The sequence below is a fragment of the Rhinichthys klamathensis genome, unplaced genomic scaffold, assembly GCF_029890125.1.
Source record: "Rhinichthys klamathensis goyatoka isolate OS25496 unplaced genomic scaffold, OSU_Roscu_1.1 h1tg000056l_1, whole genome shotgun sequence".
Taxonomy (NCBI): domain Eukaryota; kingdom Metazoa; phylum Chordata; class Actinopteri; order Cypriniformes; family Leuciscidae; genus Rhinichthys; species Rhinichthys klamathensis.
In genome coordinates, this window is record NW_026606601.1 from 2,922,378 (window position 1) to 2,948,687 (window position 26,310).

The following is a 26,310-nucleotide window of genomic DNA, read 5'->3' on the forward strand; positions in this document are numbered from 1 at the left end:
TAGATTGCATTGTTGTCTTCAGCAGACACCTAATTAATGCACAGCAGAACTCTTCCATCCCACTCCTCTTTATTCCTTTCCTCCCTCTCTGAAGCTCCATGTCATTTCCCGCATTTGCTGTAAAGGAACGTCAAGTGCAGACGAGATAAAGCAACACAATTATGAATATATTTGCATCCTATCTTTAATTAGGACTTCTGTGATTCTACTTGCTAACCTATTTCACAGTGACAAATTTGGAAGTTCAATCAATTTGAGCAAGCTTGAAAGTTGTGATGGAAGCTGGGGAATGAAGCAATCAGATACTTGAGACATCATTTCAGACGCAGTGCTGTGTAACATTGCTCGCTGTTGAGTGTGTGCCCTAAAATGAAGCGAGGCAGTAGACTGAACAGCTTTTGCATGGTCCGATGAAGTCATGGAGCAAAGGCAGACGAGTGAAGGAGACACAGCTGACCGGCCCATCTGTGATTCCAGAAAATATTTCAAAAGACACCCATGTGCCTTGAATCTTTAAAAGAGGTGCATACGCAGTGCATGTTTAAAAGATACAGGTGTGTCTTGCATGTTAAAAAGGCGGCCTTGTGTGTCCTGCATCTTAAAAAGCCCTATGTACTCTATCAAAAGTCTTCTTTCGGGCTGGCCGGCATTGATAACGATAGCTAGCTTTCATCAAGAGCACAATATTAAGCTTGAAATGGATTAAAGCAGAAGAATGACTTTAGCAGGTTATAAGCAGAGTTTTAAAAAGCATTAAACCTTGAGGCATGACTGTGCTCAATAAAAGCTATTCATATATTGTTCCTTAGAGATTATATTAAATAAAAAGGCATTTAATTTTAAATGTATTACCTAAATAATAAACTAAAATTAAATATTAGTTAAATAAAAAATTATTAATTTTTTTAATAGATTTTTTTTTGTCAGCAAGGTTGCTTTACATTTATTTAAAACAAAAAATCATGATCTTTGTATTCATCAAAGAATCCTGAAAAAAAGCAGCAACTGTTTTCAACATTGATAAAAAAATAAAACATTACAAAGAAAATCTTACAGACCCTAAACTGTTGAACAGTGGTGTACAATAAGGTGAGCAGATTTCGGAAATGGAAACCAGGAACATTTCCTATTTGAGTGATCAAAATATCACTGATATCTCATTTGTTATTATCTATTAATTAAAAAAGGGGGACAATACATTTTTGTATGTTTTTTTTTTTTTATTGTTGTGGGTCCCCCATATTATTGTCTACATTAATAATTATTGTGATTTAGTTTGATTATTAGGATTTTTGGTCTGGTTTTAATACAATTCACTGCACCTGCGGGGAGAAAAAAAAAAATCACACACTGAAAAACAATTAATAGCCATTGTAAATAGCAAGCAGTTCAAAACAATATTATAACAAAACAAAATTATGACTAAAAACACATTACAAAAATAAAACAAGATAAATATGATATGATAAATAAAACTATTTCATAAAATATTTTAACATTTTATAATTGCATTTAAAATTTTCATTTTCACAAGCCGTTTGATACTGTATATAGAAATTACAACTTTTTAAACTCCAAATGTTTTGTTATGTTTGTGCTTGAAAATGAATCTTACTAGCCTTAATTGGGCTTATTATTTTGCATTTTTGGCTTATTTTAACAAAGTATGCATATTCTGCAAATATTTTTGTTGCAAGTGTAATTGTTTAATATATATATTTTAAACGTCTTCAAAAGTTCTGCAGTTTCCAGACATCTTATCTTAACTATTTATATATGATATATATATATACACACACACATATATATATATATATATATAAATAGTTAAGATAAGATGTGTGGAAACAACTGTTGTGACTGGAGAACTTTTGGGGACGTTTAAAATTGTGCAAAACAATCCCACACAATGTTGAGGCCCTGTTATAAAGCACAAACAGTATTACTTTAATTTATCATGAATAATTAGTATGTTACTACCTTGAAAGCGATATAACAATGTTTCTTTTGATATTTGACGATAATGATGTCTGCTCTCGTCCAGGTTATGTTCTTCATAAAGTACACACACACGAACACACACACACACACACACACACACAGCACCATCTGTTGGTGAAAATAATCACTACACTATTGCTCCTATAACCAGTAGGGCATTTGCAATTAATTTTCGGGTTGTTTTGAAGAAGCTGTAAAACGGGGACATTTACGGTGACAACTGGTGGACAGTTTACGATGGACAGAACACCAAAACCTGGGACTGTTCCCGGAAAATGGGGACGCCTGGTCACCCAATCGTACAAAATAAAATACCTGCGCAATGTCTATGTGCGTCAACATAACACTCCCAGCTATATGAAAATGATGAGCTTTATGAAATGAAATGTAGATCCCCTGCATCATTCTTAACATCATGAATTGTAATGAATATTTACGGACAAAGCCGTCTAAACCAAGCTGAATTATGCCATCAGATGTAAAGAGCAAGGCAATCATTAGATGTACTGTAAAGGATTTATCTGAAATGACCATTTCCTCAACGGAAGACCACACAAAGCCAAGGAGGACTGACAATAGAGCAGCAAGCAGACAACAGGAATCGGATGCTGTCAATATCCTTCCCCACCAATAAGCTTCTATTGTAAGGTCCAAGCTGACTGCAAACAAGGTCATAGGTCACTTTGCAAAGAGGACTGATGCATCCTTTGAGATAATTCTTTAAAGTCCAAGCTATTTATACACCAGCCGTTAGGTGCGGCAACCTGAAGAAAGGAAAGTCCTGTTTTGGTGAAATCTTTGAGGAAGGAGTTGGGTTGTACTGTATGAAATGTACTTGCATAATTCATGACGCTATCGATCTGGGACAATTCACTTTGAAGAGTGCAGCTCACCGAATGAAACTTTCCCAGTTCATTTCAGATCAGAGTTGGCCTCAAAATAACCTATTGATTTTTGATGGGGGATAACGGTTACGGCCAAATGAACCCCTTTCAGGAAAGTCTCTGGACTTCCAGCCAAAGATATATGAAATGCAGAGGACATCCAAAAACACTCACCACAGAGAGACAGACACCCTGGGGTAAACTGGCAAACTTATAATGTGCTCAGATTACATTGAACATTCATCGGTCTCTCTGTTGGATGTTTCTGAGAGAGGGCTGCCTGGACACCTTGACCTACATAAGGGTGAAACAAGTGGATATGCAACCCAAGGTGATCAGGTTTACTATACTACAGGTCAGTATCAGAGTCTTCTTGACCTTGAACCGAATGGAAAGCGGATGCAATTTAATACACCATTTTTCTCCATTGGCGTTTATTAAAATGGGAAGCCTCGATCTTGGATCGATAGGTCTTGGTATGAGGGAACTAGTCTTGATCTGGGTAATGTAGACATGTGTTACCTGAACTATGGAGTTTCAGTCCACTAGATATACGCAGCCGTGGGCAACAAGTTGAACCATGGAGCTATGGGCGATGAGTAAATATGACTTGTGCCATTTGCTGATCCTACCTCACTCTTTCCTGCCAACATTTCATGCCTCCTTTCCACCGTTGCCACGAATAAAAATGCCAAGAAAGAAAAATCTATAAATTAATGTACAAATACATTAATATAAATCAAATATATTCAAATAAATAAATGAATACATAAAAGTAAACAAAGGATTAAAAATTATAAAATAATTTCTATTACCCACAGCAATATCTGGCTCACGTCATAGTCTCATTTCTCCTCTTTCTTTTTGCCATCATTTCAAGCCTTTTTTCTACGAGTATTTAATATAAAAGAAGAGTAATACATTAAAATTAAATCACATAATTTACAGATCTCGTTCTTCTCTTTCCTGACATAATTTCATGTCTTTTTTCTACAGTAATGAATAAAAATGCCAGGCATTAAATAAAAACAAATTAATGTAAATAACATATTAACTAATTATAAAAAATAACTAAACATAATTATATAAAATACATTCAATATTATGAAACCAAATTAAAGTGAATTACCTTTTCTTTTCCTTTTTCTACTGCACCAATGAATAAAAAGACCAGAAATAAAATAAAGGCACCCACAGCAATATTATATGTGCATTAACACAAATCTGATTCACAGAGACTACCTCTCAACATAACACGTTTAAATATCATGAATGGTTATGAATATATGCGAGCACAAAGCTGTTATTCAGTACAACAAACTCAAGCTGTGAAGCAGTGAATCTAAATGCTAATACAGCATCAGCAAATCGATTAAGGTATTCTATTGGGCTGGAATAATGAATGCTTGTGAGTTCAAAACAAGTTCTAGTTAGCATGTACTTAACACGGCCACTGCCCTTCATCAGAGCCACTGGATATTTAAAGAGCTGCTAAGAAATGTAACTTACAACAGCACAACAAAAACTCTTTCGCAGTAATCTCCCCCGAGTCTGCATATGCTTTCACACTTATCTGACCTTTCAAACACCACCGGGAGCAGTTCACATCAGATGCACGGAGGATAGTAATTCACATGCAGTGCCAGCATGAAAAATGCATTTCAAATCTATACTAAACCAAAAGCAACTTCTTCCCCATTAGGGTCTGCTTGGTAAGAACTCGCAACTTCCTTTTATATTGCTATTCCTTTTTCTTTCCTTCTCTAGCACCACTTGAAAAGATGTCCTGTCCTCCATCCGCCACCACACCGAATCCATTGTCTCACATCGAAACCAATAAAGGGCTGAATTAGAGAAGAGCTTTCTGCTAGGCCTTTGCTCCACACTGATCGAGCAGAGAAGAGGTCGGAGTTATCGATTACTATTTATCCATGTAGGATGTGATTACCGTACCCACTGGTGATCCTATTTAATCCCTGATGGATTATTTGAACACCGCCTCTCTTAGTACGGGTCGAGCAGCAGGTATACGAAGAGGGATGTAGCTTTGGGCCTGATCGGTAAAGAAATATTTAACCAACCTTTCACTTCTTTTTTCTTTTTTTTTAACCTTTAGGATATTGATTTTGAAAAATGACAAAGAAATTTCGCCCCAAAAGTAAACAAACCGCAACTGATCACATTTCCCCCGATAAATATCTTTGGAGTAGATAAGGCTTTTGAAACATTATGAGCGCGAATCAATAGACATTTAGTTCAGGAAGTGGCTTGGTTCGTTACAGCAGGATCCTCCTGAGAGATAGCTGCACGCTAGCTGTCACCAAGTGTTTCATTAAGCGTGGAATGAATCCCGGGAAGTGTGTAGCCATATATGTGCAGAGCTTGTTCTTCTCTGTCCACTCATTCACTAATGAATAGATAAGAGACAGATTGTGTGCTCCAGCTCAGGAATTTAACAAAGAGAATATGAAACACACGTCTTCACACATGGCCAGACGTTACAGTTGACACTTTATTCAACCGCTATGTAAACTTCAGTCTGCACATGGCTCACATCTGTCTTCCACACACATAAATTCAGAAGAAGCAGCACAAAACACAACATAAAACTATAGGTTGAGAGAGCAGAAAGGAATTAGGGGTTCAGGTAGACCAACGCTATCTCACGACCATTCGTACGAGTGATTAAAAGGTGGCTCACTCGTACGAATTCGTACGATTTGTCTAAACTCACGTGATGGGTAGGTTTAGGGGCGGGGTCAGGGGTAGGTCATTCGTACGAATTCATACGAATTTGGTAACTCGTAAAATATGTACGAATTAGCAAAAATCGTACGAATTTGTACGAGTGAGGTCGTATGAATTAGTACGAATTAGCCACCTCGTAAAATTCGATCGGGCTGGGTAGACATACAGTCACAGAGAGAAAGATTCAGTCCAGTGATGCAGGCTGCCAGTGTGACATGACAGGACATGAAGTGACATTATTCCAAAGGATGGGAAATGGGAGTTTTTGTGGAACACAGGATACATTTAACTATAAAAAGGGGGAAAAGCCACAAAACTGGGGTGTTGTGGGTGGTTTTTAGAATGTTGCTCTATGGCGGCATTGTTTTAGTAAACAAAAATGAAATAAAAACCTTCATTAATTGATCAATTTAAATGCAAAATTATGTAACAGATTAAAAAATGAATAATAATTACCCTGGCTATAAGGTTTTCTGGGTGTTTTCTTACTGGCCCACAAGAGCCCACCCTCAAGTCTCTATGATCTCTAGATATGGTCCTTTCTTCAATGTCAGACTTATGGGATATTTACGGTCTCATTGCAGTCGGTTACGCCATTGTAACAAATTACGCTTGCTTGTTTTTTAATAACAAAAGAGTTATATTTTTAGCAAATATTAAAGGCTATTTCACACCAAAAGTGAAATGAATAAGCCTCAGGCTAAAGGAAATGCAAATTCACATCTGTACTGTAGAAGGTGTAGCTCAAACAAACATATATGAGAACTGTATGTTCCCGCCATATTGTTTCCGCCACATTTTAAAAGTAAATTCTGACTTCTCTCAGAATTCCAATTTATAAAGTCAGAATTGCGACAGAATTACCTTTTTGTCTTTTATTCTGTGGCGGAAACAAGCTTACATAACTGTCCTATGTAATTGTGACAGAGAGGATAAGTACATACATCGAGAGCATTTGTCTGAATGAATGAGGAAACTCTACAAGGTTCCTATTTTAAAACCAATAAAGTCCTATAACTCAAGTAGGCACACAGAAGGAGCAAATATCGCCTTCTTTCATTAACATCTGCTCTTTCTATTTATTTTTTTCCCCATCAGAAGTGCACCTCGGCTTTCTTGTAACCTGCTGCTGTTGACACGCTTCCTCTTGTATGAAATATTGCTGCTCCTCAGGGCAGGTTAGCACACACAAGTCTGCCTGCTTAATTTAAAAAGAGCTGCTTTGAAGAAGAGGAGGAGGAGGAGGAGGAGAAAGGTCACTGCCGATGCCTCCACAATGGGAAAAAAAAACTAATTAAGCATGAGCTCACAAATTAGGACTGTATTTCCTCTCCCAGCTAATAATATTAGATTAAATGCAACATACTCTTCGATTAGACCACGATAAATCTTCTTATGCATCATATCCTGTGCCAATTGGTACTTCTTACATTTAAGGTTTCTGCCGCTGATCAGAGCTGATTGCTAATTGTGTCTGAGCAATCAAAACAATGAAGTACATAATTCTTTTCATAGCCCCAGAGTAAATAGATTCACTACATTTGCATGTATAACATATAATGCAAAGCTGTTAGCTCTCTTGAGCAGTATTCTCTCTGGCACTAATTTACAACCCAAACAATACAACACACAATGTATTAAATTTTGGTGTGTAAATAGCTGGGCTACGAACATAAATAGCTCAATTCAGCTTATGCAGCTTATTGCTGTCTAAGTGATCAAACTTACAATATTCAACCTGGTGGATGACAAAAAAAGAGTGAAAAAAACCCCTCATACTTAACTTGAAGGAGGGACTCTGGCCATTTCCAGTGATCAGAATATTATAGAGAATCTTTTTTCTTTTTGGTCATTAAGAAACCACCTGCGTACAGTAGCAACCACCCAGAACACCTTAGCAAAGACATAACATGCAAAAAAAAAAAAAAAAAAAAAAAAAAAAATCAGAAGACCTTAACAACTGCTTAGCAACGCCCTGGCAACCAGCCATGACATTTAATTTAGCTCTCACTAGTCAAAGCTGAATGCTAGTTGTGTGAACCATCAAAACAATGGCATCCATGATTCTATTTATAGTCCCAGACTAATTTAATTCGCTACATTTGCATGTATAATGCAATGTAAAGCCATTATTGTAAGTACTCTGGCCTGAGGATGTTATGGTAAAAAGCAACATTCTCTCTGACACATGCTTTTGAATGTACAAAGACCCCCAGCCTCATATTTCATCAATCCCCCTGTTCTTGTTTCACCGTTGTTCTTGTTATGTTGTTCTTTTAGCCTCAGGGGTTTGGCGACTTTGAGTTACTGCACAGACAGTGCTGTAGTGAACTGTTCAAACAGGTCACTAGAGCATCTATTCTACCTGAGGCCATACAGAGAACAAGAGAGGAGAGGGAGAAAATGTAAAGCAAAAGTAAAAATATACACCGTTGTCTTGATGCCGTTCTGCCTAAGGCCTGAAATGACAAGGTAATGTACGGGTTTTTAGTGGACAGTTGTGTGTGTGTGCAAGCTCATGAGAAGTCCTGACCTTAAGGCTATGTGCAGTTAATTTGCTGTATGCGATAGTGTATAAATACACTGATTTAATGATATTGGTTTAAATGATAAAACAAGATATGGAGTTCAGAATGAAGATGGAACAATGCTAGTGAATTACATTCATCCTTAATGTGACCTGTGGTTGCAATTGTTGTTAACTAAAACTACAACTGTTAAAAATCATGGTAATGCTTAATTTCGATGATCAACTTAGACATTCTAGTTCTACTTACTACTTTGAGAATCTAATATTAGTAGACTGTCTGCTTAATATCTACAAACACTGTATTTTGATGGTCCTCCAAAGGACATTCTACTGACTAAAAGTAACTTTGCAAGTACAGGTCAACTTATTCTACTAACCTGAACCCTAACCTAATACTCTACTACAGTCTACTACTACTCTTATGAGACTTAGTTGACAAGTAGCAAAGTTACTTATAGTTAGTGGAATGTCTAAGGGGGACCATCGAAATAAAGTGTAAACCAAAATCATTTCCATTACTTGAAATAAAATAAAATATTACACAAAAATAAATACATTTAAATTAAACAAAAACTAGAAATGTTTTAGCAACTAAATGAAATAAGCTGAAGTTGAAGTAGGCTACTAAAATTACTAACACTGAAGTGAAAATAAATTAAAGCTAGATAGAAATAAAATTAAAATACTGGGGGGAAAAGCTAAAACGGAAACCAATATACATATATATATATATATGTGAAAGGTCATTTAAAATAATAAATACTATAATACTAAAAAAACAGTTCCCTTTCAAGGGAACTTCGAGCTGCGTTTGAGACGCGGTGGGAACGCTCTGTGTGATTGCGTCATGAAGCACGTGTAAAATCAGTCCAATGGAAGCCCGATACGTCATAGGTGACGTCATAGACCAGGAAACTATAAAGCACCCTTGAAAACAGACCGCGACAGCTTCTGTTGTCTTCAGTAAGCGCTCTCTGTGACTCTGTCCTTGTCTATTTATTGTTGTCTGTCCGATCATTTATATATATATATATATATCATTATGGCGAGCAAGCAAGATTACAAACGTTGTGTTGTCCCTTGCCCTCGTTTCATTACGGGTGGGGACACACATCAGATGTGTGTTGCTTGTTTGGGAGTGGAGCATGCTCAGTCGGTCCTTGAGGGGGCTGACTGCGAGCATTGCATGAGTTTGTCCATGAAAACTCTCCGCTCTCGCCGGGCATTCTTTGAGGAGGATGGTTCGGTTCGTGTTCCCCGAGGTGCGGGTCCCGCGGCTGCCGAGGCACTGCGGCGGCGTTCATCTTGGGGTTCACACATGGATTTAGTAGCGGGGTTTGAGACGGGCCCCGCCCTTTCTCAGCCCTTACCTGCTGAATTCGGTGTCCCAGCCCAGGAAGGAGCCCGCTCTGCGGTTTCTCCTCCCCAGGTTGAGACACCACTGTTACGGCTATCCAGTTCTGAGGATCTGGATGTCGTTGATATGGGGGAATTTGAGTTTTCGCCAGCTCATACCCCTGCTGATGAGGAGCTTATGGAGGTTTTATCTCGTGCTGTTACTAAATTAAATATTGAGTGGCCAGCTGATGATGTTGATGTTGAATCAAGAAAAAGTCTTCTAGATGAACGTTATTTACCATCTAGATCACGACCTCCTCGTCGGGAACTCCCGTTTTTTCCTGATCTTCACACTGAGGTGTCTAGATCATGGAATAAACCGGCGTCTTTCAGAGTTCATAATCCTCAAACTAGTAATTATAGTAAAGTTAGAGGTATGGATAATTATGGTTATTTGACGATGCCTCGTGCGGAAGAGACGCTTGCGAGCTATCTCTCCCCCGAGTCAGCGTCATCACTGAAAGCCCCGACGTTACCCACCAGACCTTTAAAAAATACATCAATGCTGGTGGGTAAAGCGTATTCGGCAGCAGGTCAGGCTGCGGCATGTTTACATACTATGTCAATTTTACAAGCTTATCAGGCTGATCTGCTGAGGGACATGGATGATTGTGAGGAAGTTAGTGCTGAGACTGTTCGAGAATTACGTCGCACAACCGATCTATCTCTCCGGGCCACCAAGGAGACGGCTAAATCAGTGGGCCGTTCTATGGCAGCCCTGGTGGCCACGGAGCGTCATTTATGGTTAAATCTTTCTGAAATCAAAGATAAAGATAGATCTGTTCTTCTGGACGCACCGCTTTCACCTACAAGTCTGTTCGGCGATGCTATAAATTGTGTTGTCGATAGGTTTCAAGAAAACAAAAAACAAGCGGCTGCGTTTCAGAGGTTTCTTCCTCGCCGATCCAGTGTCCCCGAGGCTGCACGCAATATAAAGATAGAGCAGCCTCGTCCGTCTACGAGCTCCGCACACAGATTCCAGCAGAAACAGAGCGTCGCTGCTCGGGCTCCTCCACAATCTGGGGTTCCCGAGTGGCGTTCGCAGTCCAGGCCTGGTGGGGGTAGACAGGATCTGAGGACTGTCATCTCCAAGAGAGCCTGGACTAAGAAGAAGTCCTGACGCCGAGTGTGCCAGGCTTCTGAGGGTGGTCCCCTCCAAGGAGGAACGATTCCGAGGAACCGTTTCTCTTTGGCGCCCTCCGGGGGGCGATTCTCCGAGGAGAGTCGCAGCGTTGCCACATCGGTTGTTCCCTGCCGGTTCGCCGTTTCAGGGCACCGAGGTGTCAGCGTCCCCGTACAATCCTCTGAGGAGGGTTGTAGAACGGTCAGTTCGGTTGTTCCCTGCCGGTTCGCCGCTTCAGGGCGCCGAAATGATTGTTCAATCAAATCCAGAGGCCAGTCTCGAGGGACTGGTTCCCTTATCGGAATTTCTGGCAGCGTGGAAACTTCTGCCAAATATTTCTTTATGGGTCCTGCACATAATAGAAAAGGGTTACAGAATTCAGTTCGGTTCTCGTCCGCCCAGATTTCAAGGGGTCCTTCCCACAGTGGTGGACCCACAGCAGGCTCTGGTTATGGAGCAGGAAGTTCTGACACTTCTTCAAAAAGGAGCGATAGAGAGGGTGCCTCCTCCCATCAGAGAGTCAGGGTTTTACAGCCGTTACTTCATTGTTCCGAAAAAGGATGGAGGGTTGCGTCCTATTCTAGATCTGCGCCAGTTAAACAGCAGAGTTCAGAAACTCAAGTTCAGGATGCTCACACTCAAGCAAATTGTTTCACAGATTCAGTCCGAGGACTGGTTTGTCACAATAGACCTGAAAGACGCTTATTTCCATGTATCTATCCATCCTCATCACAGGAAGTTCCTGAGGTTCGCTTTCGGGGGCGAAGCTTACCAGTATCGGGTTCTGCCGTTTGGCCTAGGTTTATCACCCCGCACCTTTACAAAATGCGTGGATGCAGCTCTGGCTCCCTTGAGACTCCAGGGCATTCGCGTATTAAATTATATCGACGATTGGTTGATTTTAGCTCAGTCAGAGCAGTTGGCGGTTCGGCATCGAGATGTCGTTCTGTCTCACATAAAGGAGTTGGGGTTGCGGCTCAACACCAAGAAGAGTGTTCTCCTCCCTTCTCAGAGGACCACTTTTTTGGGTGTAATTTGGGATTCGACCACAATGCAGGCACGTCTATCTCCTGCTCGGATCACTGCGATTCTCACAGCCGTAAAAAATGTAAAACTAGGCCAGTCACTCACTGTGAAACAGTTTCAGAGACTGTTGGGGCTTATGGCAGCAGCGTCCAACGTGATTACTTTTGGCCTGCTGTACATGAGACCCCTGCAGTGGTGGCTCAGAACCAAGGGGTTTTCTCCGAGGGGAAATCCGTTCCGCAAGATCAAGGTCACGCGGCTATGCCTTCGTGCTTTGGTCATGTGGAAGAAACCTTGGTTCCTCGCCCAGGGCCCAGTGCTGGGAGCTTCTTGTCGACGCGTCACGCTTTCGACGGATGCTTCCCTCACAGGATGGGGGGCGGTCATGAGTGGCCGCTCGGCGCAAGGTCTTTGGCAGGACCATCATCTGTCATGGCATATAAATCGCTTGGAGATGATGGCGGTATTTCGAGCTCTCAAATATTTCCTGCCAGACCTGAGAGGCCATCATGTGTTGGTTCGTACGGACAACACGTCAGTGGTTTCTTATATCAACCATCAGGGGGGTCTGAGGTCACGTCACCTTTGCAAGCAGGCCCATCAGATCCTCCTATGGGCCCAGGGGAAGTTGCTATCTCTCAGAGCAGTTTACATTCCGGGGCGTCAGAATGTGGGAGCAGATATACTGTCAAGGCAGGGGCTGAGGCCCGGGGAGTGGAGACTTCACCCCGAGGTGGTGGAGCTCCTGTGGGAGAAATTTGGTCGTGCTCAGATAGACCTTTTCGCATCCTCAGATACAACCCATTGTCCCATGTGGTTCTCTCTCACGCATCCAGCTCCTCTCGGACTGGATGCGATGGTGCAGGTGTGGCCGAGGCTGCACCTGTATGCTTTCCCCCCGATATCATTGCTCCCGGGGGTTCTGGAGAGGGTTCGCCGGGAAGGGGCCCGTCTGCTACTAGTAGCCCCTTACTGGCCAACTCGAGTTTGGTTCTCGGACTTGGTGTCTCTTCTGAACGGCTCTCCCCTGGAGATTCCAATCAGGAGGGACCTGTTGTCCCAGGTAGAGGGCACGATATTTCACCCTCGGCCGGAGTTGTGGAAACTGTGGGCCTGGCCTCTGAGGGGGCCAGGCTCATAGAATCCGGTCTCTCGACTGAGGTCGTTGAGACCATTCTCCATTCCAGAGCCCCTTCCACGAGAAGACTGTATGCGCTGAAATGGAAGTTATTCGCCACCTGGTGTGGTGAGCGTCAGTTAGATCCTGTTAACTGCCCTGTTGGTTCAGTTCTCGATTTTCTGCAAGACCGTTTCTCTGCTGGATTATCTCCTTCCACCTTAAAAGTTTACGTGGCGGCTATATCGGCCTATCATACCCCTCTGGGGGGTACTTCTATTGGGAGAGATCCTCTGATTATTCGTTTTCTCCGTGGTACATTGAGGTTGAGACCTGCACTGCACTCTAGAGCACCGGCTTGGGATTTAGCCATCGTACTTGAGGGTCTGGCTCTGGCTCCCTTCGAGCCTATTGAAGAGGTTTCAGAAAAATTCCTCACTTTGAAAGCTTTGTTTCTCCTTGCTATTTCTTCTATCAAGAGAATTGGAGATTTGCATGCCCTGTCGGTTGCTCCTTCATGCCTGGAATTTGCACCTGGTATGGTGAAAGCATTTCTTTACCCTAGACCGGGCTATATACCTAAGGTCCCAGTGAATGTTGGGGGTCCTATAGTGTTGCAGGCCTTTTATCCTCCACCTTTTAATACCCCAGATCAGGAACAATTGAACCTGTTATGTCCAGTTCGGGCATTGGATGCCTACGTTCACAGAGCTGCCCTGTGGCGTAAGTCAGAGCAACTATTTGTATGTTTTGGGTCACCCAGAAGAGGGTGCCCTGCATCGAAACAGGTTATGAGTAAATGGATAGTCGAGGCTATCTCATTGGCTTATGAAGCGGCCGGTCAGCCTTCACCTATGGCTGTACGGGCCCATTCTACTAGGAGTATGGCGGCCTCTACGGCCTTAGTTTCGGGTGTTTCCCTTCTTGATATTTGTAGTGCGGCAGGCTGGTCCTCTCCGCATACATTTGTCAGGTTTTATGACCTTGACCTCTCCACTCCTGGGGCGAGGTTGCTTGCTTCTTAGTGTGCGTCAAGGACTTCACACAGAACGGGCATTTGTCACTATGGCGTAGTGGGTATGGGGTTCCCACCGCGTCTCAAACGCAGCTCGAAGTTCCCTTGAAAGGGAACGTCTCAGGTTACGTATGTAACCCTGGTTCCCTGAGAGGGAACGAGACGCTGCGTTTGCCTGCCATACTTCCTGCATACCCTGATCGACTTACTTCAGACTTTTCAGAAGCTGTCGCGGTCTGTTTTCAAGGGTGCTTTATAGTTTCCTGGTCTATGACGTCACCTATGACGTATCGGGCTTCCATTGGACTGATTTTACACGTGCTTCATGACGCAATCACGCAGAGCGTTCCCACCGCGTCTCAAACGCAGCGTCTCGTTCCCTCTCAGGGAACCAGGGTTACATACGTAACCTGAGACGTTTTTATTTGTTGGCAATAGGGATGCACCGATACCACTTTTTCCAGAACGAGTCCGATACCGATACTTTCATTTTTGGTACTTGCCTATACCGATACTTGTATTTTCACTGCATTTAAATATATTGGGTAGAGAATATATTAAATATATTGGTTTAGCAAATATATATTTCCTGCCTAATTAAGCCTTGCTAAAATGTATTGTACGTACGAGCTTCTGTTATTTCACTGTTCATTCCAAACAAACTCTGGTGCGGTTCGAATGATATACAGTATGAACGCAACACAAACCAAAGACATGCAAACGAACCAAAAAAAGGAAGATGATACCCTAAAGAGGACAGAATGCTAACGCATAGCTGTTTTTTCTTGTCATAGTTTGCACATTATAGTTTGGTACAGGCATCAGAACCGCGTCTCCTCGCAGCAAATCTTAGTTTGTGTGTGTGACAGAGGGATTCCTGCCGCTGTTTACACCCCTCTACACATTTTATAAGCTCTTTACGAGTTCTCAGCTGGTCAAAATCCCATCATATGCAGACTACGCACATAAAGCGAGCACATTTAGCCCAGCACACAGCATTGTTTTGGATGTTCGGTAGGTTCCGTCTAAAAATAAGCAATACGTCATAAAAGCTGACCAATCAGGTTGTAAACGTATACCAACACCTCTAGGTTCGTGATCACAATGCCAATCTGAACGCTAAGCGGACCAAGACTAAATGTTTTTTGTTTTTTTTTGGTCCAGACCAAACGAACTAAGCGAACTGAAGTGTGAACACACCCTAAATCGTCTGAAAAAAAATAGTACATTAGTAGTAGTATTTTCATTCATCCTTTACTGTGTTGATCTTACACTTAGGACTGAAAAATTTTCACAGCAAATACGTTAACACAAATATTTCTAGCTACACATTTTAATTTTAGTTCATAATGCGACAAGTATGTGTATGTAACAAGCAATGCAGTTTCAGCAGTTCCATTAGAGGCGCTGTAGACTATAGGTTTACTTTTGTCATGTCGAGAGACAGTTTAAAGCTAATCTTATTAGATAGTGAAACGATAAGATTAAAGTCTTGATGAAACAGAAGTAGAGACGATGTAGGGCAGGGACTTGGTTCTTTTCAACGGTTGTTGATTAGATGAGGACTGAATCAGAGATAAGTGGACTAAATGATTGGAGAAGTACAGAGGAGAGTCAAGGAGAAGTCAGTCATTTCACTAGAAGATAACGTTACGACATATTGACTAAAATTGACAATTTCTTTTTTTTAGAAAATAGATTGGGTAAATTTCCTTTTCATGCCGACTTTAGGTTGAAAGAGTGCACTTGCAATGCATTGACCAACATTCACACCTGCATAAGTTTCCGACCTTAAAATTAACATTGGCACTGATTTTGAAAGACATGTTGTGCCCTTCATGCAATGAGGCTGGGCATCTATTCTTATATCCATACTTGCCTCTTATTCTCCCTGCATGTCTCCGTTTCTCCTCGAGATGACCTAAAACGCTTCTAATTATGAGCTGGTTCCTGCCGGTGTTCCGGCTGCCAGGGAGTCAGCCGGGTTCACTGATCCCTCAACGTGTGCAGCTGTTATCTTTGACTTTTGTCCAAAACCCAGATTGGAAGTGAGCTCAGAACCAGACAAGTGTGAATCCCGAGGTTTAATTGCTAGGGTGCTTTTTCTCTGGTCAGCTCTTCTTCCGAGGACCCCATCGGTGTGTCTAGCATTTACCTGTGGATTAACGGAACATGAAACCAGGGGGAGACCTTTAAAAGCAAGATGTAATGTGAGCTTACTTGCCCTGGAGAGCGTGCCCATCTGCCACGCTTGAGGAATAGACGGAGACAACTAAATTGAAAACATTGCCGGGATGGACACTGAGAGAACAGCCTCCATACTGGGAGGTCTAAGCAGTAACTCAATCTCTCTTGGCTATTTTCTCTCTTCAAGAGAGCGAGTGATCAAGACTGAAGTGTCTACACAGGCTTTCAATACAAAGCTTAAAAACAACTTCAAAATACTCAAACAACTTTACAAAGATGAGCCAGACAGAACTTTATGGTGGAGGGTATAGGGCTGTGCAATTAATCGAAATGTAAGTCTAGATTTCAGCTGCCAATGATTATGAAAACACAATGATTGAGATAAAACGGTTATTGTGCCACATTCCATTTCTTTCATTTAGAGTGGTGCACTTCCACTCTTCCTTAAAAGGCCAAACTTAATGTCCAGATCAGTCAAATTATGTAACTTGACTGTCAAAACAATGTAAAAAGGGATATGCTTGATATTAATAATTCTCAAAAGATTATTATTAAGCAGTGAAAGAGTGACAGCGGCTTAATAAAACTTCCTCTGCTATAAGTGAATAAGAGTGAACGCTGCCATCCGAACCAGGCGCACCAAACAAGCGGGCCGAGACCACTGAAAAGATAGGTCTCGGTCTGCTTCTAAACGAAGTTCAAATGAAATATGAATGCAACACGGACCAAAGACATGTAAATGAACCAAAAAAAGGCATGATATCACAAGATGCGACCATAAAAAGGGCAGAATGCTCAAGCATAGCTGTTTTTTCTCGTCATAGTCGTGATGTTGCCCCATCATAGTTTGGTACAGGTATCAGAACCGAGTCTCCTCGCAGCAGATCTTTGTTTGTGTGTGTGACAGAGGGATTCCTGCCACTGTTTTGACTAACATTAGTGAGCCTAGTATTAGTTTCTAGCCTGGATGCCAGCCGAACTTAGCCCCGCCCACAACATTTGAAGATGGGAAGTTCGGTCTGGACTTGATCCGTTGGGAAGCAAGTATGCCCGAACCAAAGGTGTTCGGACCAATCAAATTGTCAGGGCGGGCTTCATACGATGATGGACAGATGATCAACCGTAACGTAACCATCCACGTCACCAAAGAGCCCTTGGGTTGAATTCGTTTACAACAAAGAATGACTACCGCTGGAGAATTTAGATGTGTAGATTCAGGCATCTTGTCTATTATAGAAGATGTAGACAGCGCAGTCATTTTAAAAGAGGAACAGAGAACCGCGATCAAGGCATTTGTTGATCCAATTGAGTGCAGAGGCGTTTTCTTTCCTGGTTCGGTTGAAACACGCCCCATAATCACAGCCCAATGGAGCAGTATCAGACTCACATTCTGACTAGAATCTGAGTATGACGACGTCAGGCTAATTAGTTTCTGCTGTGGTATCAAAATTGGTGGTGAGAATTGTGAAATTTAGCTGGTATCTAAAACAAACAAAATAAAACATTGCTATTGTGAAACATTTTTTTGGTCATGTCGCCTACTCCTAATCATATTAAATAGCCATTATTACAAAATAATCATGATTATGATTTTTTTTATACATGTATATATTTTTTACACCAAAGTATGAAAAAAAAATTGCAGTCAGTTCTCAGGTCATAAATAAAACTTGCAGTTCTCATATACATTTATTGCTTGTGTGATCTAACATCATCAAAATCATCCTAAAAGAACAGCTCACCCAAAACAAATTTGATTTTTTTTTTTTTTTTTTAACAAGTTTACTGCTTGTTTGATTTAAAATAACCCAATACAACACAATTATTGATTCAATTTACAAACATTAAACTTATTTGCATGTTTATGCATAAACTTGTAATATTGCATGCATTAAATCTCATTTACATACATTCAATTAAATAAGACGGTGAAAAGACACCAGGTTTGACGCCAATAACGATGACAGAATTTTAATTTTGGGGTGAATTTTTCTTTTAAAGGTGCTCTATGTAACTTTTCTACTAAAATGAATCCTTTTTTTTATTGCCTGTGTGTGAAGGGGTTGTAATCACACATTAAAATGATCCACTTGTCGAGTTTTGATGGCGCCCGATGGTTTTCTGCTAATATCTCCGCGAAAACACCACCAAAAACTTTGGACCTTATATGGTTCTTTTCAGCTCGACTAGATGGTCCCAATGAGCTCGGTGCTCGCCGAATCCGTCTAGTATTCGCAGAGATATTTGCGTAATAGACTGTATTGTCTATGAGTTCGAGCACGAGCGCTCTTGTAAAATTTGGTTGCAATCTGAAACATCACCACTAGAGGCCGCTAAAAGTTACATAGAGCACCTTTAAGTTTTTTTTATTTTATTTTTTTATGTTGCTGGGTGGTAATCAGAACCGTTTGCTTTTATCTGGTTTACCTGCTAGAAGTTTTGCCCTGAGAAATATTTATCTACCACAGAGTCTGCAACACATGTCATTTACATACATTCAATTAAATAAGACGGTGAAAAGACACCAGGTTTGACGCCAATAACGATGACAGGCTGAGCCACTGTTGTCCGACTGTTTCCACACATCTGATGTCTGCAGGGGCGAGTGCTTCTCTGGAGTGAGAGTATCCACACTTAAAGGTCATTAGCATAACCTCTGGCACCTCGCATAAGAAAGACAGATGAGAAAAAGTGAGTCAATTATTCATAGAATGAATAAATCATCTAGTATATAACTTTGGCACCACCCTGGTCACGCGTCGACTCGAGAGAGACGGACGATGAGAGGCGAGAAAAATCCAGGACTGCCCTTCTGACCGTAAGCTATCAGTTCTATTATTCATTTCCTTTATTATGGTGTCTTACTCTGACCTCTCACATGCCCTCAGTAAATCCACACACAGAGAAAGATAGAGAGATGCAAATACACCAGCCGGACTAGCCCATGCGTTCCGGATCCCATAAAACACTCCATCCGAAATGTAGATCCTACTACGCAGGTACGAACAAGACATGATAAGAAGGATCGGTGAGAAATAACACACATACTGTACTGTACTGTTCTGTCTAAATAAAAGAAGACAGACGTTATCTCCTTAATTTCAGCTTACATAAGTCTCAGAATTATTATTCACATGGTTGAGTACTGCAGTGTAGGCTGCAGGTGCATTTTAATATGCATAGAAGGTGACCGACAATGTGTGTACTACAATGTCAAACGTTTGTAATTCATATCCACAGACCATCACCACACTGCTTCATAGTCACACATTATATTAAAATAAAATGCAGTCAAAAGACAAGAGATTACAAGAAGAGCGTGTTATCCACTGTCTCTGGGATCAATGCAGGGGAAATTAGTAAGCAAAAATTCCTGCATCCAAATATGCTTCCTTACAACATAGTAGCAGTAGGTAAAAAACCTCCCAGTATATGTTCATCCAATAATTCACAGTATTCATAAAACAGCAGGAGAAAAGTACCTGGATGACTTGCTGATTCCGGCAGGTTCTGAAGTGTGCATCTGACTTTATTTTTGTGTAAATTTGTAAATGGCAGTAAAGCAGCGCAACTGACGCCGTAGGTTTCGTGACACTGACAACAAGCTCAGTTCATTCATACTATATGTAAATATTACTGCTTTACCCAGAGCGCTTTTAACAATTTATGTAATGCTTGGCTCTTATCGCCACTTCAGAGTGACTTAACTGGTAAAGTGGTCAGGGTGGTTTAGTTTGGTACTACAAGCCTCTCTATGGATAAAAGGTGAAGCCTTAACTGTTAAAAGCCCCTATAGGGTTTATCTCGGGTCAGAGTGCTCGTTATATGAGCTATTACCAGCTTCGCTATGCTAATGTGCGGTGCCATTCAGGCAAGAGGCTTGACAAAACGAGTGGGCCTCTCTTGACAGTTAGAGACAGAGAGAGAAAACTTAAATGATTTCTGAGAAAGAGGTCAGCAGGAGAGAGAACCACGGGAAAGCTTTTAATCCCTCAATCAAAACCTTAACAATCAGTGGCAAACACAAGGAAAGATCATTATGGCCCCTCTAAATTTTGGTAAATGGCCCGGTGCTTGTAATGGTGGTAATGAGGGGGATTTATATGGTGAGGTCAGCTCAGTTCATCTCTGACTAATATCATGCTTACACAAAAAGACTTTCTGTCATAATGTGCCCAACAATTAAGCAGCAGGATGCGAAAATTACAAGTTTAGGCAATGCCATTTTAAGGAATCGTTGTAAATTAGTCAGAGGAGGTTTTAGACACAATGTGAGAAATCGTAAAAACAGGAAAAACTCATTTGACTTTGGCTATACAAAGCCTTGCAGGAAAGTTTAAGGAAATGTGTTGCTCTTATTATAATTGATAATAATGTTAAATTATACAATTAATGAAAAATAATAAAAATATCAATTTTTACAAAAAAGTATTTTTTCCTTGCTGAACAACCATTTACATTACCTCAATATGGTGATTCTGTTTTTGTTAACAGCAGTGTATCTAAAACAGCATAATGGCTGCAAACTACATTGCTAGTTCATAAAGTCATTAGAAGCTTTTAAATGGAGGGAAGCTGAGAAAATTAAATACAAAACAAGAGGAAGTCAACACACCCTGAAGCAGGTCACCTTTCCAGAACACTCGGATTCAGCACTGCACACGGAGCAAAACTGTCTAAACATCATCTTCTCCAGACACCTTCAGACACTTAGACAAATACATGATTATTGTGTCTTACTTTAACACTCTTTGTTTCTTCACTTTATTTTCTAGTAAGCCTTGGCATATCTGAATAATTGCAACAAATACTTAACGATTCATGTCTTAACATTAAGCTGGGAAGTAAAAGAGACTTTTCAAATTGAAGTTACTCAATGCAATGACAATGAAGTTGTAAGTCAGACAATAATCCAACAATTCATGTTCATAAATAATTAACAGCTGCTTAATCATGGTCCATTTTAACATTTAACCAAAAACAAAGCATACTTTGGGATTTCTCCCCTCTTAAATTACAGTTTCTTCCAAATGTTAATGAATATGAAATATCGAACAGTGACTCCCCTTGTTGTGGACTCATAAAAGGTCATTTTCTGTGGTATGACATTTACTGTTGACTAATCACTCACTGCTGAGTACCTACAACTGATCACAAGAAAGAAAAAGTCTATGGAACAACAATCTCAAGACAAAAAAAAAAATCACATACACGCATAATGTAATGGATAGAGCACTGACAATTAGAAAATATTATTAATAAAACACTAGAATGGCATTAAAAGGAATATACAAATGATTTACTCAGGTTCAGTAAGATGTTTTTTTAAAATAAATTAATAAATTACTGAAGAAAAATAAATTAATAAATTACTATTATTCAGCAAGGGTGCATCAAAATGACAGTAAAGACATTTCTACATATCTTTCATCAAGTAAATGCAGCCTTGGTGTAAAAAAATAATAATAAAAATAATAATAATAATAATAATAATAATAATAATTATATATATATATATATATATATATATATATATATATTCTTGATGACCATGCACATGCTACGCAAACACAAATATATACCGTGTCCACGAATGAAAAATTCATTCACTCGTTTTAGTAAATCGTGATTAATACAATATAATATATTTTATATGGAGCAGGACATGGGGGTGGAAAAAAATAAACATGAGATGGGAAGAAAAATAATAAGTCAATGCTTTTGCATTCTCTTTCAAAAGTTTAGCGTTCCCATAAGAAACCTTTTACGTTCACTAGCAAAGAACTCACAAGGTTTGCGAGCGAACACAAAGTTTCTCGGAGAATACAAACATTTGCGAGACTTATTATTTTTCCACCACCATGTCTCTTTAGGGGCTCCATAAACAAAATGCAAAAAGTTGCAAAGACTTTTTTTTTCAGTGAGCTTTAAACTGCTGTTCATGTGTTTCATTTATGTTTTTTGTGTGCGTCATCACTCTACAGAAGAGTGCTGACCCCGACAGAAAGCCATGATGACTTCATCATATCAAACCCGAACTCAACCAATCACTTTCACCTCTTCGCCCAACACCGCCTGGATATTACCTACAGTCCCCCAGGGTGCAGATCTCTGTAATTGTTTTTACTCACAGTCCATCACTCCTCTGAAGAATCAGAGGTGGTATTTGGCATGGCTCAAGCTGGTTTAACGGTCAGCAGAACGTCTGTTGTGAAGGGGCGGACTGGGAGAAGCTCTGCCAGCCACTATAGAGAAGGCAGAATTACAGCTCTCGGCCCTGTGGACAGCACCACTACGGTTAGAGAAGCAACACCGGCCCCTGGGGTACCTCATTAATCACCATGGCAACCTAATAGAAGATGCCAGAACGGAGCGCTGGTGAGGTGGAGATAGAGCTCCAGGTGTCACTGTAAAGCAATAACACTGGCACTCAGCCAAATCAACGGCACATTGGCCAGTTATGAATGTTCAGAATGAAGTGTTCTAGAATCTGAAGATCCTCTCCTAAAGGCGAGAGATTGCTTTCAATGACTACACTAAAACTTACATTACATTTATGCATTAGGAAGTGGCTGTTAACCAAAGTGACTCAGTGTATTCAAGGTACACTGTACATTTTGCCTGCAAGCGCGAATCAAAACTCATCACCATGGCATTGCTAGCACACTAAAATGCTTTTTAAAGGTTTATAAGCTGAGCTCTGTCCTTACAGCAGACAAGAATTCTGTCCTTCAGTTTGTAAAATACAAAATTGTAAAGTAATTTGTTCTTTTACATTAATGTTCTTACAGTGGAAGTCTAGGGGCAAGGTAATTTAAGGTTTCATCGTTTAAAAAAAATATTTTTTATTTAGACAAATTTAAGGGGTCAGTAAGATTTTATATATATATAAATAAATTATTAATTTAATTCAGCTAAGATGTATTAAAGGGTTAGTTCACCCCAAAATTTTATAACCCTCATGTCCTTCCAAACCCACAAGACATTTGTTCATCTTCAGAACTCAAATGAAGATATTTTTTATGAAATCTAAGAGCTTTCTGTCCCTCCATTGTATGAAGCGACAAGAGTGCTTTGTTTGCGCAAAAACCCCCACATAATTTAACACTTTATTTCCAAAATATTAATTTCCAACGATGGAGATAAATATTTTGTAAATCAACAAAATATAACTCAAGTTGCCACATAAAATTAAGGTTAAACCACTGGAGTCACATGGATTACTTTTATGATGTTTTTGCAACCTTTCTGGGGCTTGAAAGTGTTAGTTTTGTAGGCTGTCAATGGAGGGACAGAAATATTTCTTTAAAAAGATCTTCATTTGTGTTCCGAAGATAAACCAAAGTCTTACGGGTCTGGAACGACACGAGGGAGTAAGTAATGAGAGAATGTTCCTTTTTGGGCGAACTAACCCTTTAAATTGATAGCAAAGGCATTTATACATTTTGTGATAACAATGACTTTTTAAAAATCTTACCAACTCCAAACTTATAAATATAATATAAGGTACTGCAACCAAACAGGTCCCCGTTGACTTCCATCGTATTTTTTCCCCCATTCTATGGAAGTTAATAGGGACCATTAACTGTTTGGTTTCCATATTCTTGAAAGTTTCCATATGATTGGCTATGGACAGTTCAAGGAGAGAGGAAGAAAAAAGAGAAGGGAAGGAACAAAAGAAACATAAGAAATAAGGAACCAACTATAAACTACACCTGACATGAATCTGCCCATTGGTATTTATAGTAATCCAGCACCCTTTAGACTTGTGATCTGTTTTAGTGAAAGACTTATGTGTGTGAGAACTATTACTGTGTGTTGGTTACGCGTCAGAGTATCAATATACATACAGTACTACGAGTATGTCCACGGTAATTTCTATGGAGACTCTAGTGTCAGGTCTTCTGTGCTCCATGTGACTACAAATAAAGCCCTCTTGAGCTCTTCAATATCCATATCGCATTTTCTGTGTTTCCCAAGTGTGTTCTTTCAGGTCTTCCTATATGATGGAGTGATCTTTCGTTCTCGTAGCTGAAGGCTATAGGAGAGAAACGGGTGAAAGACGGCCGAGTGGAGCTGAGGGTCAGGGTGAGTGTGCGAACGGCAGAGAAATGAGGCTTTAACGCAGCTTTATATTTGTGTAGGGGACAGTGTCAGACGCCTCAGTAAATTGTGGCTGCTGGAAGAATCATCACCTCCTGGAGCAAGGATTCAATTCCAGTCAAGGACAGGTCAGAGATCATTCAGAGGGGATAGAATGAGTGACTGAGATAGAACAAAGGGAAAAGGGTGGATTAGTCCCATTGTAGAAAAAAAAGCAATAGAACTTTAAGGGTTAGTTCAGCCAAAAATGAAATTTCTGTCATCATTACTCACCCACATGTCGTTCCAAACTCCAAGGCTTGTGTTCATCTTCTGAACACAAATGAAGATCTTTTTGATGAAATCTGATTTCTGTGTGTCCATTGACAGCTACGCGACTGACACTTTGACACTTCAAAGAGTTCATAAAGAGATCGTAAAACCAATCAATATGAATTGATCAAAAGCAATCCTAAAAATATCAGTTTCCACAAAAATATTAAACATCACAAATGTTTTCAACATTGATAATCACCAAACCAGCATAATAAAATGATATCTGAAGGATCATGTGACACTGAAGACTTGATTTGCATCACAGGAATAAGATGCATTTTAAACCAGATTCGTATAGAAAACTGATATTTTAAATTCTAATAATATTTCACACTATTAATGGTAAATCAATTACTGTTCAAATCAATGCAGCCTTGGTGAGCATGAGAGACTTTTTAAAAAACAGTCGTTTGTGATGACATTTGTCGTTTGTTATTTTCTAGAGATAGGCACCAATATTAGGAATTTTAAAAATGCCCAATAGATAGAACAAAGAAAAGAAAAGAAGAGAGATACATATAGAGAACAAACTATAAGACAACACAAGAGAAAGAACTGGATATGAAAAATACCTGGCATGACTCCACTCATCGCCATTTATGATAGTCCGACACTTATGTCCGGCTGTCTTTCTCTTTCTCCTATTCCTCCTCCCTCATCACTCTTTCACACTCCATCCCCTGATCACGCCATTGAGGTCTCGCTCTGCCTAAAGTGGAAGTCCTGAAGAGAGCGGAAGCAATCTAAATCAGCCACTGCCACAGAAAGAACAGCCCAGCAAAAGACCTCAGTCTTCCAGCGAGACATGAATCAAGTCAAATCACCCCCAAACCAAGACTTACTTACTTTCTTTCTTTCTATCTGAGGGTTTCCAGAGAAAGGAGGAAATGAAAAAAAATGAAAAAACAAAGTTTATTCAACACTGTCTGCTGTAAACTTGCTCTAGCAGAGATGAGGTCTGATATTGAGGTCTAGTTTGATTAGAAAACCAAGGGAGAGCACAAAAACTTTGACCCAGAAACCTTCCTGGAATCACAATTTATTACGGCCCATGAAATATTTGCAAATACAATACACATTAAAAGGTACAAAACATAAAAAATAACATAATTCACTACATGTTATTCAACATATACCAAAAGAGAAGTACTTGAGGTGTGCTTTGTAATGTTTTCAACTTCAAGGCTGACTAAAAAATGGTAGAGGCTGTCTTTGGAAATACTACTGCACATGTTTAGTTCTTCTGGCTTTGAAAAAATTAATCGAATTGTTATCATCAAGGTGAAGATCTCCAAGAAGTGAAATTGCATTGATGACCTCTGCTTTTCTGAGGGTCTCTGCTGCTTACAAGTCCTAACTAGCATCACTACAGAGAACTCAGAGTCTGAAAAACTGCAGCGCAAGGTGTGAAATTACAGACTTCTCAGTCTCGTGAAATTGCTTATGTAGTCAGCCGAATAAAACGCCAGTGAGATGAGGGGTTTTCCTCACAATGTAGAATTTCAACCATTGTGTTCACCATACTGTAATGGAGCAGATGTGTTTTTATAGTATTGTGCAGAAAAGTTAAGTTTAATTTTCTTTTTAACTTTTCTTTTGTGTCTGTGGCACCCTTCAGTCATCACCAACTCCAAATGACAAATACAAACAAACATCAAAAATACAAAAGTACCTTACAAAATACAACAGACATCAACAACATCCCTCGCGCAACAGCAAAATCACTGCCATAGGTGTAAAAAGCCAACTGTGATATCACAAGAATTGTGGAATTCACTGTTGTTTTGACCATTGTTTAAAAGATTGGCTTTAGTGTTTTTATTAGGAAATTGATTCCTGAAGGATCATGTGACACTGAAGACT

General features: G+C 40.1%; 1 long non-coding RNA gene across 1 annotated transcript; it reads right to left on the reverse strand.

Annotated features, from left to right (window-relative positions):
* On the reverse strand, positions 1 to 25,101 carry LOC130083487 (uncharacterized). The gene is made up of 3 exons (XR_008806843.1): positions 25,020 to 25,101; positions 22,161 to 22,378; positions 1 to 117 (listed from the first exon to the last, which is right to left on the reverse strand). It is a non-coding gene; the product is annotated as an uncharacterized LOC130083487 (long non-coding RNA).
* Positions 25,102 to 26,310: the final 1,209 nt, after the last annotated feature.